Source organism: Miscanthus floridulus, chromosome 6, assembly GCF_019320115.1.
Source record: "Miscanthus floridulus cultivar M001 chromosome 6, ASM1932011v1, whole genome shotgun sequence".
Classification (NCBI taxonomy): domain Eukaryota; kingdom Viridiplantae; phylum Streptophyta; class Magnoliopsida; order Poales; family Poaceae; genus Miscanthus; species Miscanthus floridulus.
Window position 1 is genome coordinate 106,990,862 of NC_089585.1, and position 9,061 is coordinate 106,999,922.

A 9,061-nucleotide genomic window follows, 5' to 3' on the forward strand; every position below is an offset into this window, starting at 1 on the left:
GCAATCCCAATGGACGGTTTTCATGACATTAATTAAGATATCAAGTAAGCAAAATACTGATGTGGCATTGAAATTAAAGATGAGAGATAAAGGAAATAGCTTCTTAGAGCAAGGTCAAAATAGAGCTAAGTGTTTAGCTATAAGTCAAGTTATAAGAGCTAAGTTATACAATAGTTGTCTTATATCTATCTCTAAAAAAGTTTTTTATTACTATGTGGTAGCATGTCTTATATTCTCTTTTTTGTTGCCTGCATGAGAGCCAATCTCTTCTCTCTTTTTTCCCTCCACGTTAGCAAAAATGCTGACTAGCTTGGCTATAGGTCAGTTACTGTATTTGCTCTTATACAAGAAACCATGTTCATGGAAACCAAGATTGTAAGAGTCGTTATGATAGATGATAAAAGAGGGAAGAGAGATAATTGGATGAAAATTTTGTACAAACTATCCATTAAGAATGTATGCCCTGTTCGCTTGGCTGATAAGCCATGACTGAAAGTACTGTTGGCTGATTTGTTGTGAGAAAAAAATACTGTTCGTTGGCTAAAAAAGTACGGCTAAGCCAAGCGAACGGTAGTTTTTATGTAGTTGTCCGTATCAATGGGTAACTATGTAAACTATTATATATTTTTATGATTGGAACTGGCTTTTACGATTCTAACGATGTATCATGAGACACGATAAATGAGTTCACAAGACGCAATAATGCAGCCACTAGCCACCACCAGCAAAGCTTGTATCAAGATGAGATTGCATCCAAGCTTGGTGTTCGGAATAGCTCTAGGTCGGGGGAGGACCTGTGGAATCGCTGTACGGCCTGTTCGCTGTTTGGTTTCTGGGCTGGTTTGAGCTGGCTGGTGCTGGTTTGTTGTGAGAGAAAAATATTATTGGTTGACTGGTTTGGGCTGATTGAAACCAACAAGCGAACAGGGTGGTAGTCTGTCTGAGCTCTCATTCTTAACGTTACTGTCGTGGGAGCCGACTCAACAATAACGGACCCGCAAAAGGGATTCAAAATGACGAGAAAAGGTGCGTAGGTCCAGCCGGCGCTATAGTTAGTGCTATCTGCTACGGAGTATACATAATAATCCTCAGTCCTGTGAATCAGCCGTCTCTCTCGAGAAAACCTACTTGCTGGCAGTCCACGATGGTCTGTACGTGGTAGGCAACTACGTATATCGATCTCTCTCTTATTGCTCTCGTGTCTCGCACGGCGCCTTGCTCTTGCTCAAACCTAACATTTGACAATCGTTGATGGTTTTGGATGCCAAGTCGTTCTTAGCTTCCTGCCGGCGGATACGGTCAGAGCTGTAGTAGCTTCTATATTCTTGAACCCTGGCTTACGGTATGTCTGAATCTACGCGACACGAAGACACGTCGCGGACTTGTTGAGCTCCTTTATTTAGGCCCCCGTTTGGGACGGCCTACGCCGGCCGGCTTTTCTGACAGCGACACTGTAGCACAAAGACGGTTTTCTCTCCTACTTTTTATGTCTCATTGTAGCACGCGTGCTGTAGCACTCAGGGAAAAAGCCAGAACAATGGCTTCTCCGGCTTCGATGAACAGTGCCGCTGGGGGTTTGAGAAAACCAGCTTCGTGCTACAGTGTGACTATAGTGTTTTTTTAAAAAAAGACGGAGCCGACGCGAGCCGTGTGCCAAACGGGGCCTTAGTGAACGAAGGATCCAAGCCACGTCCTACTACTGTACGGAAAAAACGCAACGCAGCTGAAGTCAGAATCCACGCGGTCAAAGGTACTACAGCTAAACTACAGCTATTCCTCTCCGCCTGGTTTCTTTCTCATGCGAAAACGTTTCGAAGCGCCCGTTGTCCGGTTTACCATCACTTCAGACTTCACCGTATCAGGTTCTGCCATCAGGAAGGGCAGGTTACCGGACTGGCCGTTCTGCAACCAGTGACCATGGTCATTGGGTTGGGCAGATGGATGCAGGTGGGTGGGAAGGTGGCTGCTGGGAGATGGCGGTTGGAACTTTTGGAACGCACAACGCGGCACAGGTAGCAGGCAGGCGAGCTGGGCCGCCGTTATATGTATGTTATCGCCAGGTGTGCTGGTCAGCCGTATGGATAAGGAGGGATGCCTATTTCCGACCATGATTTGGTCATACGGAGTAGTTCGGCAGATTGTAGCCAGATCATGCTTCATGAGTGGTGACGGGCCGACGCCGAGAGTTCTAGTAGAATGTTCAGGAGTCGTTTGTTTAGTCACTCTAAAATTCATATTACATCAAATGTTTAGATACTAATAAGGAGTCTTAAATATAGATTAATTATAAAACCAATTACATAGATGGAGGCTAATTTGCGAGACGAAATTTTTAAGCCTAATTAATCCGTCAGTATATGGTTACTGTAGCACCATGTTGTCAAATCATGGACTAATTAGGCTTAAAAGATTCGTCTCGCAAATTAGTCGTAAGTTGTGCAATTAGTTTTGTAATTAGTCTATATTTAATACTCTATACATGTGTCCAAACATTCAACGTGACAGAAATTTTAAGAGCTCTCGTAGAAACCAAACATTCCCTTAGCGACAAATGTACCGGCGTACAGCTAACTGTTAACAAGCCGCGGTCCAGAAGTGGATGGAGCGACGAGGAACGGGCCGAACAAAAGGCATGCCAGATTGCCAGACCCAGAGTTACAGAATTTGCAGTACTTATTTAAAAAAAATGAAATTTGGAGTCTTTTTCCAACAGGAACTTGAGGGTTGCGGATGATTCGAATTTCGACGGTATCCAAAAAAAAAAAAGAAGGCGGAACTCCGCGCTTGCATGCTAAGGCCCAACTCAGCCCCACCTGGAAAATGTGCTGGGCTGCAGCCCACGCTCCTATCGAGCTCTAGTTGTTCCTTTTTTTTCCAACGAAATTGTTGTTCCTATATTTTTCTCATTTTCTGCCATAGTGTCTGCGAAGGAGTCAATAGTTTGTTTATGAAAAAAAATAGTAATAACGATATGTGTTCATACAAGTACAAACTTTCCTGCAACAGGTTAGGCTATATTCGTATGTTATTCTCCGTTCGATGTCTATGTACTGAAACGTTCTAATAAGTGAACGCTGCTATGCTTAGAAGAGCATAAAAAAAAAGTATGTTCTAGTTTTTGCATTCAGATGATATGATATATACACGCCAAAAATAAATAAAGATAGTGCATGTTCGGTTTACCCCATATTCGATTTGTTCGGCCTTCTTTTTTTAGTCGGAACAGTGTTTTTCTCTCACAATAATTAAATAGGAACAGTGTTTTCAGCCATGTTTCACACCAGCGAACGGAGCCTTCCAGAGGTGTCAGCCACTGTTTCAGTTTACCTGCCCAAAATATCGTAGCATTTTTGGCATCGGTCAAAAAACCAATGCTTGAGACTTCCTTATAGATAGATTTGTCCTGAACATAAGCTTTATTTTGTACACCTTTTGACATCTAAACTTTTTTGGGAAAAAAGAGCATGCAAGATTGCTACAATATTTATTGTTCAGTCACAAGTAAGGCCCGTTTGGTAAATCTATGGTTCATTGGTGTAGTTTTTTTTTCTTTAGCTCCACAAATAACTCTAATGGTGGAGCTAAAATTATTTTAAACAAAGCTTGGTAGAACAACTTCTCATAGTAGATCTGTTAACCTAGGAGAAGATGTCATTTTAAGCTCCATCTGAGGTACACTCCTTGTCATACCGGATTTTAAGGAGCTCTACTTAAGAAGTTATTCCAATTTAACCCGTTTGACAAAAAAGAAGAAGCTCTAAATGACTCCTGAGTGTCGGTGTTTCGAGTAAACACCAACGAGTAAATTTCTAATATTGTGCGTCTGGCTCGGATGGTGTGCTAAGAGGACACGAGGTTTATACTGGTTCGGACAGAATGCCCCTACGTCCAGTTTGTTGCTGCTGCTCATGTTACTAGCACTGAAAGTTCGTGGTAGGGGTTACAAACGGACGAGAGAGGGACACATCCCAAGTCTCTGGTAGAAAGAACGAATGGGTACCGAGAGCCCGGTCGCTACTCGGCTGTGTGTTGGAGGTTCAATGGGTCTGTTGGTCAGATGATCAGATGAGTCGATCGTCCGATGATCCGATGCCAGTGGTTTCGATGCCCCTTATGGGACGCCCTGCTTTCCCTTTTATAGGTCAAGAGAAAACAGGGTTACAGCGGAGGGAGAGAGGAGAACAAGAGGGAGAGGAAGTCCTTTAGGATTATCGGGTCCTTCTTCTCCTCTATGCGGGTCCCGCCGACCCTGTAGACGTCAATAGGGACAACTTCACGTCGCGGCCCTATCCGTCACTAGCGCCACGCGCAGACGTCGTCCTCCGGTCATGGCGCTCCACTCCGCCATGACGGACGTCGTGGCGAACTGACGTGCTCGTCAGGGTTCGTACGAGGGTTAGGCAGAAGCACCGGTACGCCCGACGCTGTTCCTGATGCGAATCCCCCGGTATATCACATCACGGCCATGGGTTGTGTCGGGGCATGCCGGTCACCTCTCTAGTGTTAGAGCTTTGACATAGGCCCATTTGCTGGGACCTGGAGTGGTTGGCGACGGTATGGGTCTTCGTCGGGAGAGGCGGAGGCCGCCCTCAAGCTTTGACCCAGGCCCATTCGCTGGGACCTAGAGTGGTTGGTGGCGGTATGGGTCTTCATCGGGCGAGGCAGAGGCCGCCCTCAAGCTTTGACCCAGGCCCATTCGCTGGGACCTAGAGTGGTTGGCGGTGGTATGGGTCTCCATCGGGCGAGACGGAGGCTGCCCTCGGACGTCGGGCGAGGCAAAGGCCGCCCTCGGACATCGGGCGAGACGGAGCATGTGGTCTCGGTATCGGTCGAGGCGGAGCCCGCCCCTAGAGGTCGGGCGAGGTGGATCGCACAACCTTGGGGTCAGGCGAGGTAGAGCCTGCGGCCAGAGGTCGGGCGAGGTGAAGGCCGCCCACAGACGTCGGGCGAGGGGAAGCTCGTCCTCGAACGTTGGGCGATTCGCAGCCCGTCCTCGGATGTCGGGCGAGGCGGAGTCCGCCCTCAGAGGTTAGGCGAGGTAGAGCCAGCCCTTCGAGGTCAGGTGAGACAGAGCCCATGACCTCGGTATCAGTCGAGGCGGAGCCCGCCCCCAGAGGTTGGGCGAGGCGGATCGCACGACCTTGGGGTCGGGCGAGGCGGAGCCTGCGTACCTGGTGGTCGGTTGGATCTATAGTCGCGCCCTTAACTGTCTAGATGAATTAATGTTTAACAACCATTAGCCCCTCCTCTTTGGGTACCCTAGTACTGGTCCACGATAGTAGCCCCTGAGCCTTTAGAGGAGTAGAATACTCCTTCGAAGGCTTTTCAGAAGGGGAGGACTCTTAGGGCCCTGGCCTTCTTTTGTCGCCTATGGTGTGACCTGGGGGTGGTGATTCCCCTCCGTCAAGATCGAACCCTTCGTGGGTACGGCTATGAGATTTGGTGGGTTGGAAAAGGTCTTTCCTAATTGGGGCCCCGGCATCCCGTTCGTAGGAATCCAGCTAAGGTCAGCTGGTGACCGACTCTAGATTCTCAGCGGTCAATCCATATAGCTCTCAGGTCCATTCAACCGGTCCCGAGGGCTCTCTACTTTTCTTCGAGGAAAAACCATGGATCATATCCGATCGAGATTCGAATATGGGCCTAGATGCCTGCAGCGCTTGTGCGCCTAGGTTCTGGTCACTAGCGGGCCCATCCCTTTCTACTTCCTTACCTTGAAGGTGCCCAGAGCGGTTGTTGAACCTGTTGATGGGCCAACCTTCAAACTCCTAGGCCCAGACGGGCTGTCGAAGTGTTTTTAGATCCATATTCCTTGGACTTGTGACGAGTCGTGGCCCGTCTAGAGAAGTGAAACGTGCGGCAAATTTTCTGAGGGAACGTACAGAGATTGCGTGCGCATGTCCCACGGCGAGACGTTGTGGCAAATCATGGTAGGCATGGAGATCTAGGAGGACAGTTGGTTTCCTCTCATCCATCACCCCTATAAAACCGAAAGGGTCCACCCCCCGGATTCCATACCGTGCCTTCTTGCCTCCGTATCTACAACCGCCGTCGCCAATCGCTTAGGCTTCCTGCATCCACGTTCCCGCCATCGTCGAGCTCATATCCACCCACCCCAATCTCTAATGGACCCGTGGTGCCGCTCTAACATCACCGTCCAGCGCATGGAGGGCCTCGTCCATCACGGTCTCCTCCGCACGTGGACCACGGCCAAGGAGTGGTTGTTGCCCAGTGAGGAGGATCTGCCATCTCTGCTCGACAGCTACATGGTGTCATTCGCCCACTTCCATGAGCGTGGGTTCATGACCCCTGCCCATAGATTTCTCTAAGGGCTATTGCACTACTACAAGATCGAGCTGCAACATCTCAACCCTAATGGGATCCAGCACATGGCGGCTTTCGTTGCCCTGTGCGAGGGATTCCTAGGTATCAGCCCCACTTTGATCTATGGAGGCACTTATTTGCCAACACCCTCTAGAAGAAGAGGGAGAAGAGTGGTAGGCCGAAGCTGCACATGCAGATGCGGTGCGCCGGCATCCAACTCCGGAATAATCGGGTCGGCGAGTACCCGTCGATGTGGCTGTCAACGTCCAACAACGGGTGGCACTCATAGTGGTTCTACCTCAAGAACGATGTCGTCGCCCCTCTACCAGAGTTCACCGGGTGCCTGATCGAAGAGGCCCTAGAGTAGTGGAGGAAGTGGGGTGTCCCGGAGAAGGACAACAAGAAAATCCGAGACCATATCGCCGCCATCTAGATCCTCAAGGAGAACGGCTTGAAGGGGTTAGGCATCATTGGGGCCTACCAAGCAAGGAGGGTGGCACCGTTGATGACGCGCGCGCTCCTACCTTATGCGATGGCGCCTAAGGCGTCGTTTGATGAAACAGCGCTCGCCGAGGGGGCGCTTCCTAACTTCGAGATCACGCAACGGATCAAGGAGGTGATGGAGCCCTCGTGGTTCGACGTGGGTGCCCCCTAGATTTTGTCTTCCCAGCATCAGGGCATCCTCCGATGAGGCCAGAACTAGGCCACATCGTCTTCGTAAGTTTCCCCTCCTCATACCTCCTTTTCAATTGATTTCCTGACCTCTTGATACTAACTTTTTGAGGGGCCTTACCAGTCGAGGGACCTCATCTTCACGAATCACCTGGCTCCATTACCGAGGGATGTGTCCGTGAGGGTGGTGAATCACGCCGATGGAGAGAGGCTAAGGAAGGTGAAGGAGGACAAGAGAAAGAAGAAGCAATGGAAGGTGTAGGCGTGGTAGCGAGGGAAGAACACCGACAACGACGATGACAATGACGATGGGGGCGACGACGAGGTAGTCAACGACATTGAGTGGGATGACCTAGAGAATGAGGATGTACTGATAGGTGTCGGGACCCTTCGCGTTCCATGGAGGGGAGGGCACGTCCGGGGAGTCGGCAGAGGCAGGCCATACCATCGACCTCCCTCAGGAGTCAACAGGGGCGAGTAGCTCTGCCGCCGTGCCTGAGATGCCAGCAAAGGTGGGTGGCTCCACCGTCATGCCCCAAGTGTCAAGGGGAGCAAGCTCGTTTGCCCAGGAGCAGGGGGCGGTCTCGAAACGGCCTCGCCCCAATGAGGTGGAGCAGAGGCCGAGGGGTTCGTCCCCTAAACGTATCTGCCACCCGACGATGCTGAGGTGAGTTATCAGTTCCCCTGTTTTCTCTGCTTTTTATCCTTTGCAGCATCGGTAGGCAGCACAATCCTTTGGCACTGGCAACAAAGAAGAGCATCGCCCTTCAAGCAACATGGCAGCAGCTGGCTAACGCCATGCCCATTTTGGGCGGGAGCAGCGCCAGTGCGACTGTGTCTTTGGCTAGACAGGCGCTACCCACGGTGACGCCCGTGCCCTTGTTGGGACAGGGAGATACGGGGGCCCAAAGGGCGCCATCAAGGGTCACAGAGCAGCCAATGATTGCTGCGATACCGCTGCCAACGACGGGGCGAATGGGGCTACCGACCACGCTCATGGCACTGACCATTGTAGGCGCAATGTTGCTAGTTGGGACCCTACCAACACGAACAGAGGTGGTGGTGGCTGTGATAGGTGGGTCACAGTTGGGCGCCACCGGCGACCTAGGTGATAATGTCTGCTGTGGGCCAAATAGAGGGGGACGTGGCCAAGTGGTCCCCAGAGGTCATGGTGCTAGGAGAGGGGTCGGTGTCCGTACCACTAGCCCTTCCATCGCCGATGGGAGTGTCCCAGTGGGGATGTCACAGTGAGAAGTGTTGGCGGCGATTGGAGTCGGCAGGAGGCCGTCCCTAGCCTTGATGTCGGTGTGCAGTGACTCACCCTCGCGTGGTGAGCCCCTGCTCCGATGGGCAAATCCGGAGGATCCGACGTCGATGCTCTTCACTCTCGATGATGCCGTAGAGAGCATGGAGCGGGAGAGCCTCGATGTGGGGATCGCGTCCATGCTCGAAGCCCTAGACCACGCCTGAGGTGCCTTGCGTGACATTGTCATTCCCTCTAGCCGGGTATTTGCTTGATCCTGCTTCTCGCCCTTTTCTTTCTCTATATATTTTTGTATTCTGACCATTGTCTCCTTTTAGTCCCTTATCACTCGTAGCCGGGGGAAGTCTCGGTTCCTTTGTGAGCAAAAGGAAACCTGGGACCACCTCGTCGAGGAGGTGCGGCTATGTGGGGAGGTGACCACTCAGCTCGTTGCCACCTAGCAGAGGGTGGCTAAGCTGACTCCCATCACCGAGGAGGTGAATAGTCTTCGGTCATGGGTGGCTGAGGCCCGTCGACATGCTGATGAGGTCGAGAGGGTGTTTGAGGCCCTATTGGCGAGATCACGGAGGGACGAGGAGGAGGCCACCAAGGCCAAGAAGGAGCGGGACGAGCTGCTCTAGAAGGACGCCGAGACCCGCTAGTGGATCCTCGACCTCCTGGACAAGGTTGAGAAGGAAAGGGAGCTGAAGCTGGGGGCTAAGGAGAAGCTCGTGGCCCTAGAGAAGAGGGCAAGTCTGGATGCCACAGTGGTTGCCCGGCTGTGCAAGGAGCGGGATGAGCTACTCAAAACCATGGAGAGGC